This window comes from Monodon monoceros, unplaced genomic scaffold (genome assembly GCF_005190385.1).
Source record: "Monodon monoceros isolate NGI ecotype Baffin Bay Population unplaced genomic scaffold, NGI_Narwhal_1 Super_Scaffold_21, whole genome shotgun sequence".
Taxonomy (NCBI): Eukaryota; Metazoa; Chordata; class Mammalia; order Artiodactyla; family Monodontidae; genus Monodon; species Monodon monoceros.
Window position 1 is genome coordinate 150,925,098 of NW_021703778.1, and position 13,941 is coordinate 150,939,038.

The following is a 13,941-nucleotide window of genomic DNA, read 5'->3' on the forward strand; positions in this document are numbered from 1 at the left end:
TGGTAGTTAGACTAGCAGCAGCAAAAAAGAAACTAGTAAAACTCTGTAGAAGAGAAAGATATATATTAGTTCATTGAACAGTATTAATTGAGTACCTACTCTGTGCTGGGATCAGAACATCTACACAAAAGAAAATAAAAAGTCAACAATTACTGCAGTCTCCACACATTTAGACTCCTGTAGCCTTTAGGCTTTTCTTGAACTTTCACATGCAATGATACTTTTCAAGTCTTTAAGGAAATAATAAACTATATTGTTTTGGAAAGGAAGCATACATGATATTTTTAAAAGATTTTTATACGAGCTGAGTAATTTTACTCTCAGTTTAGGTGCTAAGGGTATGCTTCAGTTCTTCTCAGGCCAGCTCACTCGCCAGTAAAGACATAGATTTAGGTCTTATGCATTAAACTATTTCACTGTACTGCAGTGGGAAAAGCTTTGGTCTAGAAATTTGGTGTTCTGCTACTCATGTAATTTATGACAAACTTTCTACTGTGTACCTCAGTTTTCACATCTATAAAGTGGGGAGAGTTGGCTAAACTATCTTTGTCTCATTTGGGTTTAAAGATTTCATATTTCTTTTGTTTTTATAATTATGCTTACTTCCACCATGTAGATGCCAGATGGCAAACAGCCCTGGCAGTGTGCACAGGACCCAAATTGATTCTGGGAAAATGGGGCACCAGTGATTCCTAAGGTAGAAGGAGCTGAAGTGAGCAGGGGCCTCTAGGTTCTAGTTCTATTTCTGTCGGCTATAAAATGCAGGCATAGCTCCATATTAGGAGACATCTCGTAGCTTTTCATATTAGATTTTAAAATTGCCTAACAAAACCTACTGAGGCTGTGCTGTGCTTATAGTACTTTAATGTTATGAGGATAGAGCAGGGCATACAAGGCTTAATTGCCCCCCCTTTAATTTCTCTCAATCTTTCAAAGCATTAAAGAGAAAAATGTTATCTCTCGGTCTATTTTTTTAAAATATAGTTTATCCTCTGTGTGGGTTTAGGTGGCTTGCATGAATGAGAGCGTAGTCATTGTATTCAGTAAAGTTTCTAGAACAGCCCTGCATTAGTAATAAGTTTCCTGGGTACTACTGCTTTGTCATCAGACTTCACCACATAGACCTCTTATCCCTCTCTGTGTTGGTCTTACTGTTATTATTTCAAAGTTACATATACAGTGAGTTCACAGGTTTTCATGGTATTTTAATAAACCCACTTGAAGGACTTCCCTGGTGGTCCAGTGGTTAAGAATCCGTGCTTCAACTGCAGGGGGCACAGGTTCAATCCCTGGTCGGGGAACTAAGATTCTGCATGCCGCGAGGTACGGCCAAAAAAATAAATAAATAAAATAAAGCCATTCCATCTGCTGCTCTTGATTTGATTAGTGAATGGCATTTTGATGGTCACTATCTTGACTTGCTTTTACTTTTATCTGTCTTTTTTAAGAATCTCCTTTTAATAGTTAGAAGGCTAAAGATAATTTAAAGGGGCTCGAGGGAGATTCCCCATTCACATCAGTGCTTTAGAACCCAATAAGGATCTGGTCTATGGCGGGAATAGATTAAGGAAGTCCAGAGGAGATTTTGGTTTGAAAGATTGAACTTTAAAAAAAGAAAAAGTTATCCAGACCTGAGTAAGAAAGCCACAGAGATGACTTTCTAGATTGAGTGTGAAGTTTGTTTCAGACTGAATGTTTGTGTCCCCCACAAACCCATATGTTGAAATCTAACCCCCAAGGTGATGACATTAGTTACTGGGACCTTTGAGAGGTGATTAGGTCATGAGGGTGGAGCCCTCATCAATGGGATTAGTGCCCTTATAAAAGAGGCTCTAGAGAGCTCCTTCCTACCTTTTGCCATGTGAAGACACAGCTAGAAGATGGCCATCCATGAACCAGGAAACCATCTATTACAGACACCAAATCTGTTGGTGTCTTGATCTTGGACTTTCCAGCCTCCAGATCTGTGAAGAATAAATTTTTGTTGCTTAAGCCACCCAGTCTGTGGTATTTTTGTTATAGGATTCCAATTGGACTAAGACAGTTATAATATTTCAGTTACACATTCTTAATCTTAAAGATTATTTTAGCTTTCCTTTTTTCATACAGAATGGCATGGAAGAGGGCTTCACATGAGTTCCTTCTGTCAGTTAATTCTAACTCTAGAAAACTTAAGATGCCTTGGCTTTTCTGAAGAGTTGTATTGCAGATTCTTGATCATGACCAGAGATAAAATGCCCTTCATCCAATGTAATGCTTTGCTATGTGTAGCAAACAGCCTATCATGGGCTGGGACATGGGAGCTGTTGGTGAAATAGTGTGTAAGTAATTTGTCATGGAAGTAAGAATAGTCTTTTATTTTTCCTTTTTGACATCTGGTTCTTCTCTGATGATATGCCGCTTTTTCTTTTTCCTTTCTAGTCTCCATCCTTATCCCAATCTATTTGGAGTACCTGTGAGCATTGCTTTGCAATCATGATACTTGGGACTAATTAACAATCCCTTAATGAGACTGCATCCCCAAAAAGGAAAATTTCAAGTGACTAGAAGACTAGTGATGTCTAGGGCCACTCCTAGAATGGTTAAGTTACTAGTTGTGAATCTTAAATGTGGGTTGCATTAGAAACTCCATCCACTTTTCCATCTCAAATCCTTGTGTAGTGAATAGCAGGGTAGGAACATCTGTTTTCATTGCCTTTCCATCATGCCAGTTGAGCATGACTGCCTTTCTGGTAGACTCCATCTCACAATGAATTGTATTCATAGGAGGCGGTCAGTGTGTGGTAAACATTGTGTGGACAGACCAATACTATAGGTAGATACAATACTTGCTCAGAGGAGACACAAACAAATTGCCTTTCTCCTGGCTCTGAAACATCTTCTTTCAACATAGTTAAATATGAAGTTGGAATGAAGCTAACTAATGCTTAATCAAAAAAACCTCTTCATTGCTTGGCTTCTGATGGGAAAGCTATAGGCAGCAATTTGTTTTAATGATTGATTTTACTAATACGGAGGCACACTTGGACTCCTCTCAAAGTTGTTATAAGATCTCTATGCAAGGAAGATGAATTCATTAGAACCAAAATTATTATATAAGAAATTCAGTTGGAATTATCCACATGTTAAAAGAAATAGATTCACTTTTAACACATATGCTTATTTGAAACACACTCCCACACATACAGAGATTATCACGGGCAGTTATGGAAGATCACTAATTAATGTACATTCATATATATTCAAATTAAAACAAATTTTCATTAAAACAAATATTAACACCTCAAAGTCTACAAGGCTATGTGTAGGTGGATACAGCTTTAAGACTGTCTTTTTTTTTCTTAACATCTTTATTGGAGTATAATTGCTTTACAAGGATGTGTTAGTTTCTTCCTTATAACAAAGTGAATCAGCTGTACGTATACATATATCCCCATATCCCTTCCGTCTTGCGTCTCCCTCCCACACTCCCTATCCCACCCCTCTAGGTGGTCACAAAGCCAAGCTGATCTCCCTGTGCTATGCAGCTGCTTCCCACTAGCTATCTATTTTACATTTGGTAGTATATATATGTCCATGCCACTCTCTCACTTTGTTCCAGCTTACCCATCCCCCTCCCCGTGTCCTCAAGTCCATTCTCTACGTCGGCGTCTTTATTCCTGCTCAGCCACTAGGTTCATCAGTACCATTTTATTTTATTTTTTAGATTCCATATATATGTGTTAGCATACAGTATTTGTTTTTCTCTTTCTGACTTACTTCAGTCTGTATGACAGACTCTAGGTCCATCCACCTCACTACAAGTAACTCAATTTCATTTCTTTTTTTCTTTTTTTTTTTTTTTTTTTTTGTGGTACGCGGGCCTCTCACTGTTGTGGCCTCTCCATTGCGGAGCACAGGCTCCGGACGCACAGGCTCAGCAGCCATGGCTCACGGGCCTAGCCATTTCACAGCATGTGGTATCTTCCCGGACCGGGGCACGAACTCGTGTCCCCTGCATTGGCAGGCGGACTCTCAACCACTGCGCCGCCAGGGAAGCCCTCAGTTTCATTTCTTTTTATGGCTGAGTAATATTCCATTGTATATATGTTGTGCTCCATCTTCTTTATCCATTCATCTGTCAGTGGACATTTAACTTGCTTCTATGTCCTGGCTATTGTAAATAGAGCTGCAGTGAACATTGTGGTACATGTCTCTTTTTGACTTATGATTTTCTCCAGGTATATGCCCAGTGGTGGGATTGCTGGGTCGTATGGTAGTTCTATTTTTAGTTTTTTAAGGAACCTCCTTACTGTTCTCCATAGTGGCTGTATCAATTTACATTCCCACCAACAGTTCAAGAGGGTTCCCTGTTCTCCACACCCTCTCCAGCATTTATTGTTGATAGATTTTTTGATGATGGCCATTCTGACTGGTGTGATGTGATACCTCATTGTAGTTTTGATTTTCATTTCTCTAATGATTAACGATGTTGAGCATCCTTTTATGTGTTTGTTGGCAATCTGGATATCTTCTTTAGAGAAATGTCTATTTAGGTCTTCTGCCCATTTTTGCATTGGGTTGTTTGTTTTCCGGATATTGAGCTGCATGAGCTGCTTGTAAATTTTGGAAATTAATCCTTTTTCAGTTGCTTCATTTATAAAAATTTTCTCCCATTCTGAGTGTTGACTTTTCGTCTTGTTTATGTTTTCCTTTGCTGTTCATTAGGTCCCATTTGTTTATTTTTGTTTTTATTTCCACCTCTCTAGGAGCCGGGTCAAAAAGGATTTTGCTGTGATTTATGTCATAGAGTGTTCTGTCTATGTTTTCCTCTAAGAGTTTTATAGTGTCTGGCCTTACATTTAGGTCTTTAATCCATTTTGAATTTATTTTTGTGTATGGTGTTAGGGAGTGTTCTAATTTCATTCTTTTACATGTAGCTGTCCAGTTTTGCCAGCACCACTTATTGAAGAGGATGTCTTTTCTCCATTGTATATTCTTGCCTCCTTTATCAAAAATAAGATGACCATATGTGTGTGGGTTTATCTCTGGGCTTTCTATCCTGTTCCATTGGTCTATTTTTCTGTTTTTGTGCCAGTACTGTACTGTCTTGGTTATGAAGCTTTGTAGTATAGTCTAAAGTCAGGGAGCCTGATTCTTCCAGCTCCGTTTTTCTTTCTCAAGATTGCTTTGGCTATTTGGAGTATTTTGTGTTTCCATACAAATTGTGAAACTTTTTGCTCTAATTCTGTGAAAAATGACATTGGTAGTTTCATAGGGATTTCATTGAATCTGTAGATTGCTTTGGGTAGTATCATTTTCACAATGTTGATTCTTCCAATCTGAGAACATAGTATATCTCTCCATCTGTTTGTATCATCTATAATTTCTTTCATCAGTGTCTTATAATTTTCTGCATACAGGTTTTTTGTCTCCTTATGTAGGTTTATTCCTCGGTATTTTATTCTTTTTGTAGCAATGGTAAATGGAAGTGTTTCCTTAATTTCTCTTTCAGATTTTTCATCATTAATTTATAGGAATGCTAGAGTTTTCTGTGCATTAATTTTGTATCCTGCTAGTTTACCAAATTCGTTGATTAGCTATAGTAGTTTTCTGGTAGCATCTTTAGGATTCTCTATGTAGAGTATCATGTCATCTGCAAACAGTGACAGCTTTACTTCTTCTTTTCCGATTTGGATTCCTTTTATTTCTTTTTTCTTCTCTGATTGCTGTGGCAAGCACTTCCAAAACTATGTTGAATAATAGTAGTGAGAGTGGAGAACCTTGTCTTGTTCCTGATCTTAGAGGAAATGGTTTCAGTTTTTCACCATTGAGAACAATGTTGGCTGTGGATTTGTCATATATGGCGTTTATTATGTTGAGGTAAGTTCCCTCTATGCCTATTTGCTGGAGGGTTTTTATCATAAATGGGTGTTGAATTTTGTCAAAAGCTTTTTCTGCATCTGTTGAGATTATCATATGGTTTTTCTCCTTCAATTGTTAATATGTTTTATCACATTGATTGACTTGCCTATATTGAAGAAGCCCTGCATTCCTGGGATAAACCCCACTTGATCATGGTGTATGATCCTTTTAATGTGCTGTTGGATTCTGTTTGCTAGTATTTTGTTGAGGATTTTTGCATCTGTGTTCATCAGTGATATTGGCCTATAGTTTTCTTTCTTTGTGAGATCATTGTCTGGTTTTGGTATCAGGGTGATGGTGGCCTCATAGAATGAGTTTGGGAGTATTCCTCCCTCTGCTATATTTTGGAAGAGTTTGAGAAGGATAGGTATTAGTTCTTCTCTAAATGTTTGATAGAATTTGCCTGTGAAGCCATCTGGTCCTGGGCTTTTGTTTGTTGGAAGATTTTTAATCACAGTCGCACTTTCAGTGCTTGTGATTGGTCTGTTTATATTTTCTATTTCTTCTGGTTCAGTTTCGGAAGGTTGTGCTTTTTAAGTATTTGTCCATTTCTTCCAGGTTGTCCATTTTATTGGCCTATAGTTGCTTGTAGTAATCTCTCATGATCCTTTGTATTTCTGCAGTGTCAGTTGTTACTTCCCCTTTTTCATTTCTAATTCTATTGATTTGAGTCTTCTCCCTTTTTTTCTTGATGAGTCTGGCTAATGGTTTATCAATTTTTTTACCTTCTTACCTTTTCATAGAACCAGCTTTTAGTTTTATTCATCTTTGCTATCGTTTCCTTCATTTCTTTTTCATTGATTTTTCATCTGATCTTTATGATTTCTTTCCTTCTGTTAACTTTGGGGTTTTTAAATTCTTCTTTCTCTAATTGCTTTAGCTGTAATGTTAGGTTGTTTATTTGAGATGTTTCTTGTTTCTTGAGGTAAGACTGTATTGCTATAAACTTGCCTCTTAGAACTGCTTTTGCTGTATCCCATAGGTTTTGGGTGGTCGTGTTTTCATTGTCATTTCTTTCTATGTATTTTTTGATTTCCTCTTTGATTTCTTCAGTGTTCTCTGGTTATTTAGTAGTGTATTGTTAAGCCTCCATGTGTTTGTATTTTTTACAGATTTTTTCCTCTAATTGATTTCTAGTCTCATAGCATTGTGGTTGGAAAAGATACTTGATATGATTTCAATTTTCTTAAATTTACCAAGGCTTTATTTGTGACCCAAGATATGATCTATCCAGGAGAATGTTGCATGAGCACTTGTGAAGAAAGTGTATTCTGTTGTTTTTGAATGGAATGTCCTATAAATATCAATTAAGTTCATTTTGTTTATGTATTATTTAAAGCTTCTGTTTCCTTATTTATTTTCGTTTTGGCTGATCTGTCCATTGGTGAAAATGGGGTTTTAAAGTCCGCTACTATGATTGTGTTACTGTCGATTTCCCCTTTTATGGCTGTTAGCATTTGCCTTATGTATTGAGGTGCTCCTATGTTGGGTGCATAAATATTTACAATTGTTATAGCTTCTTGTTGGATTGATCCCTTGATCATTATGTAGTGTCCTTCTTTGTCTCTTGTAATAGTTTTTATTTTAAAGTCTATTTTTGCCTATGTGTGTCTATTTTTATTTTAAAGTCTATTTAGTGCCTGAGTGATATGAGAATTGCTACTCCAGCTTTCTTTTGATTTCCATTTGCATGGAATATCTTTTTCCACCCCCTCACTTTCAGTCTGTATGTGTCCGTAGGTCTGAAGTGGGTCTCTTGTAGACAGCATGTATGCAGGTCTTGTTTTTTTATCCATTCATCCAGTATATTTCTTTTGGTTGGAGAATTTAATCCATTTACATTTAAGGTAATTATTGATATGTATGTTCCTGTTACCATTTTCTTAATTGTTTTGGGTTTGTTATTGTTGGCCTTTTCCTTCTCTTGTGTTTCCTGCCTAGAGAAGTTCCTTTAGCATTTGTTGTAAAGCTGGTTTGGTGGTGCTGAATTCTCTTAGCTTTTGCCTGTCTGTAAAGGTTTTAATTTCTCCCACAAATCTGAATGATATCCTTGCTGGGTAGAGTAATCTTGGTTGTAGGTTTTTCCCTTTCATCACTTTAAATATGTCGTGCCACTCCCTTCTGGCTTGCAGAGTTTCTGCTGAAAATCAGCTGTTAAGCTTATGGAGATTCCCTTGTATGTTATTTTTCCCTTGCTGCTTTTAATATTTGTTCTTTGTATTTAATTTTTGATAGTTTGATTAATATGTGTCTTGGTGTGTTTCTCCTTGGATTGATCCTGTTTGGGACTCTGTGCACTTCCTGGACTTGATTATTTCCTTTCCCATATTCGGGAAGGTTTCAACTATAATCTCTTCAAATATTTTCTCAGTCTCTTTCTTTTTCTCTTCCTCTTCTGGGACCCCTATAATTTGAATGTTGGTTCATTTATGTTGTCCCACAGATCTCTGAGACTGTCCTCAATTCTTTTCATTCTTTTCTTCTTTATTCTGCTCTACTGTATTTATTTCCACTATTTTATCTTCCAGGTAACTTATCTGTTCTTTGGCCTGTTATTCTGCTCTTGATTCATTATAGAGAATCTTTAGTTTCATTTATTGTGTTGTTCATCATTGTTTGTTTGCTTTGTAGTTCTTCTAGATTCTTGTTAAATAATTCTTGTATTTTCTCCATTTATTTCCAAGATTTTGGATCACCTTTACTATCATTACTCTGAATTCTTTTCCAGGTAGACAGCCTATTTCCTCTTCATTTGTTTGGTCTTGTGGGTTTTTGCCTTACTGCTTCATCTGCTGTGTGTTTCTCTGTCTTCTCATTTTGCTTAACTTACTGTGTTTGTGGTCTCCTTTCCACAGGCTGCAAGTTCTTAGTTCCCATTGTTTTTGGTGTGTGCCCCCAGTGGCTAATGTTAGTTCAGTGGGTTGTGTAGGCTTCATGGTGGAGGGGACTAGTGCCTGTGTTCTGGTGGATGAGGTTGGATCTTGTCTTTCTGGTGGGCAGGAGTGCATCCAGTTGTGTGTTTTGGGGTGTCTGTAACCTTATTATGATTTTAGGCAGCCTCTCTGCTGATGGGTGGGGTTGTGTTCCTGTCTTGATAGTTGTTTGGCGTAGGGTGTCCAGCACTGTAGCTTGCTGGTCGTTGAGTAGAGCTGGGTCTTAGCGTTGAGATAGAGATGTCTGGGAGAGCTTTTGCCGTCTGGTATTACGTGGAGCTGGGAAGTCTCTGGTGGACCAGTGTCCTGAACTCAGCTCTCCCACCTCAGAGGCACAGGCCTGATACCCGGTTGGAGCACCAAGACCCTGTCAGCGACACGGCTCAGAAGAAAAGGGAGAATAAAAAAGAAAGAAAAAGAAAGAGAGAAAGGAAGGAAGGAAGGAAGGAAGGAAGGAAGGAAGGAAGGAGGGAAGGAAGGAGGAAGGAAGGAAACAAAGAAAGAAATAAGAGAGCGACCAAACCAAAAAACAAATCCACCAATGATAACAAGCACTAAAAACTATACAAAAAATAAACAAACAAAAAAAAAACCAGACAGAACCCTAGGACAAATGGTAACAGCAAAGCTATACAGACAAAATCACACAAAGAAGCATACACATACACACTCACAAAAAGAGAAAAAGGAAAAAATATATATATATATATCCATATATATAAAAAAGAGAGCAACCAAATCGATAAAGAAATCTACCAATGATAATAAACTCTAAATACTAAACTAAGATAAACATAAAACCAGAAAAAAATTAGGTGCAGAAAGCAAACCCCAAGTCTACAGTTGCTCCCAGAGTCTACCACCTCAATTTTGGGATGATTCATTGTTCAGGTTTTCCACAGACGCAGGGTACATCAAGTTGATTGTACAGGTTGAATCCACTGCTCCTGAGGCTGCTGGGAGAGATTTCCCTTTCTCTTCTTTGTTCTCACAGCTCCCAGGGGCTCAGCTTTGGATTAGGCTCCGCCTCTGCATGTAGGTCGCCTGAGGGCATCTGTTCTTCGCTCAGACAGGACGGGGTTAAAGGAGCAGCTGATTCGGGGGGCTCTGGCTCACTCAGGCCATGGGGAGGGAGGGGTACGGATGCGGGGCGAGCCTGCAGCGGCAGGGGCGGGCGTGACGTTGCACCAGCCTGAGGCGCGCCATGCGTTCTCCTGGGGAAGTTGTCCCTGGATCACGGGACCCTGGCAGTGGCGGGCTGCACAGGCTCCCCGGAAGGGAGGTGTGGAGAGTGACCTGTGCTCGCACACAGGCTTCTTGGTGGCGGCAGCAGCAGCCTTAGCGTCTCATGCCCGTCTCTGGGGTCTGCGCTGATAGCCGCGGCTTGCACCCATCTCTGGAGCTCGTTTAGATGGTGCTTTCAATCCTCTCTCCTCACGCACCCTGAAACAATGGTCTCTTGCCTCTTAGGCAGGTCCAGACTTTTTCCCGGACTCCCTCCCGGCTAGCATGCATGGCGCACTAGCCCCCTTAAGGCTGTGTTCATGCCGCCAACCCCAGTCCTCTCCCTGGGATCCGAGCGAAGCCCGAGCCTCAGCTCCCAGCCCCCCCCGCCCCGGCGGGTGAGCAGACAAGCCTCTCGGGCTGGTGAGTGTTGGTCGGCACCGATCCTATGTGCGGGAATCTCTCCACTTTGCCCTTGCACCCCTGTTGCCGCATTCTCCTCCATGGCTCTGAAGCTTCCCCCCTACCACCCCCTGTCTCCACCAGTGAAGGGGTTTCCTAGTGTGTGGAAACTTTTCCTCCTTCACAGCTCCCTCCCAGAGGTTCAGGTCCTGTACCTATTCTTTTGTCTCCGTTTTTTCTTTTTTCTTTTGCCCTGCCCAGGGGTGTTTCTTGCCTTTTGGGAAGTCTGGGGTCTTCTGCCAGCGTTCAGTAGGTGTTCCGTAGGAGTTGTTCCACATGTAGATGTATTTCTGATGTATTTGTGGGGAAGAAGGTGATCTCCGCGTCTTACTCCTCTGCCATCTTGAAGGTCTCTTCAAGACTGTCTTTCTAATCTGTAAATTAACAGGCTTTAGGGATTAGAGAAAGAAGAAAGGAAAGTAGAAGAATACATAAGTACAATAATAATAATGGATAGGGCTTCCCTGGTGGCGCAGTGGTTGAGAGTCTGCCTGCCGATGCAGGGGACACGGGTTCGTGCCCCAGTCCGGGAAGATCCCACATGCTGCGGAGTGGCTGGGCCCGTGAGCCATGGCCGCTGAGCCTGTGCGTCTGGAGCTTGTGCTCCGCAATGGGAGAGGCCACAACAGTGAGAGGCCCGTGTAACGCAAAAAAAATAAAAATAAATAAAAAAAAATAATGGATAACATTTATGAAGTGTCTATTATGTGTCAGGCACTGTACTGAGCAAGCTAGCATTTCACATAAATAAGTCATTTAAAACTCATAGTAATGGTCTGAATTATATTCTACAGTATTACTTCATCCCTCAGAGAGGTTTGTATAATTTGCATAAGGTCCAGAACTATTAAAAGGAAAATTGGGAATTGAACCCAGGTTTCTCGAATTCCTGAGCCAAGACCTTAATTGCTAAGTTCTTACCACATTCTTAGACCTTTTTATCTGAGGTAATATCACTGAATTCATGGTTCAGATTATTCTAGCAGCATCTCTATCAACAAATGGGTGTATCAAAATACAAGTACCCCCATTATTTGGGGGATTACTCAGGCGATAGTTGGCTTTTGAAAACAGAGAAATATAGGCAATTGATGGAAGCAGGGTCCCTGGCTTTAGATTTTTTTTTCTTTTTCATTTTTTCCTTAATGAGTATAATCATGTGAATAATTAAGCTTTAAGAGCTGAATGACTGATTGCCAGCAAGTGACTAACTGTCGTTTATTTATAAGGATATTACTTTCATGGGAAAATGCAAGATGTTTTTTTGAAACATCCCAAGTCTTGTATGAGACTTTGTAAATAACGGAGGCTGCATAGCTTAGGGGTTAAGCTCACAGACAGTTGTCACACTGACTTGCGTACAAGTCAAAGTTGCTGGACCTTTGGAGTTTTTTAAACCCCTCTATGATTGATTTCTATAAAGTAGAACCAAAAATTTAACCTACTTCTTAGGGTTGTTGAGAGCATTAAAAAGCTAAATTATACAAAGTGCTAGCTTAATGCCTGGTATATGAAAATGATTCAATAAAACTAGTTTGTAATATTTTCTTTTTTAAGTGACCCCCAAACCCCAAACTTATTTGCGTATGTTTTTAGCTATTAGGAGAGACAGGTTGGATTCTTGGAAAATCTCCAGTTCCTGAGTCAGAGCCTTGCAAAGATTGCTTGGGATGTGTCTATGCTGACAATCTCTTCCATGCATATTTTTCTATCAGTCTTAGATTCATCATAAGAATTAACTCTTCTTTCTAAAGAGCTTTAGTGCTTTTATATTACCTCCTTTAATTGTCCTAATAATCTTATGGACTAGAGATTATGATACTCATTTTTATAAATAAGGAAACCAGATATCAGAAAAATAAATAGAAAACTGCCCAACTAGTAAACAGATGAACTATGACACAAATCCGGGTCTTCTGTACCCACACTCCAGTTTAATTTTAAAACAGAAAGAAGATTTTGAGATCATATGGAACATGTCTCAATCCATTTTATAGATCAGAATATGTAGGCTCTAAGATAGACAAATGATTGTCTAGGGTCACATAGCAAATTAGAGGCAAAGCTGACACTAGGCCCCAGGCCTCTATTCCAAATCTAGAGCTCTTTCATCACTCCTAGGCTGTTTGTATCTTTGCAGTGATTTGTGTACTCTGTAGAGGAAGAATGAAAAGATGAGGCAGAAATGAAAGGGTGAGGGGTTGGAGGAGAGGGAGAGAAGGAAAGAAAAGAATAGACTCACTTAGGAAGGTTAGATCAAGAGCAGGCATTGAGGGGTGGTCTATATTGAATACCAGTGCTTTCCACTGTGAAATCTAATCTCTACCTGGCAGGAGAGGCAGAAATAACCATCGTCTGTAATATATTCATCCCTGCTCCGATTCCATCATTAATATGAGCACAGTGATTACAGTAGACATAGTTGACGGTAGCGATGACCGCCCCCTGTGACATCCGCACAGCCATATGGCATCACCATCACGTCTCAAGCAGCCCTCTCGCTTGAGATTTAGCTTCCCTTCCACTGGTCTGCATTACCAGATATCAGAGCTTGGCCGATTTGGTTCGTCAGGAGACTGCAGTAGAATTCACTCCCATAGAGGCATTTTCTTGACATTTTGACATTCACTCAGGGAAAGTCAAAAGGCTGGCCAAGGGCCCAATAATTGGGCCCATCAGAATCAAGCTATATTTTCTGAGCAGCTGTCGATAGAGTGTGCATGAGATTATTACTGTTTGCCAACACTCTATTGATCTTGGCTTTGTGAAGCTCCAAGTCTCTTTATAGCCGCCTATAAAAATGAACAGCCACTTCTTGTACTGAAGGTTAACATGGTGTGTTTATTTAATGGAATGGAAATGGCTTTGTGTTTTCCACATGTCGTTGTTAATAAATTTTCAAAGGAATCTGAGTGACTAGTATGTAGGGGTTGAGGAAGGGATGGTGACTGTTGGGGGTGAGGAGTTTCTTGGGTTTGAAGCTCCTGGAGGCAGGAGATAAAAGATAAGATATGAGTAACATATCGGAATTAACTGTCCTACCCTGAGAAGTGTTATAAAAAATCTTTGCTCTATACTAGTGGGGGGGTGGTTGTTGTTGTTTTTTAACTTCTCAGCTGATAGTAAGGATTCTTCCCTGGATGGTTTATTCTTTTGCCTGCTTCTGTTTTCGTTTGTTCTTTTGGATTTCCCCCCAAATGTTTAAGGTGACACTGAGCATTTTCGTTTATTGTGAGTTTTGGAGTTTGGAGTTTCCTGCTATCCTTTGATCATTTTTCCTCCTTCCATAAAAGATTTGAAAGAAATGGCAAGAATTGGGAATCATATCAGATAGAAGCAGACACTGCCAATCCCACTGACCTGCTTTTTAAGAGATGTGTTTCCATTGACTGGAGGGGAGATACCAACAGCCTTTGCC

The 13,941-nt window shown here is 39.7% G+C and overlaps 1 protein-coding gene across 23 annotated transcripts in view; it reads left to right on the forward strand.

Moving 5' to 3' along the window:
* Positions 1-13,941, forward strand: part of NRXN3 (neurexin 3) — a 1,692,180-nt gene that overhangs the window by 1,256,801 nt on the left and 421,438 nt on the right. The window lies entirely within an intron of this gene.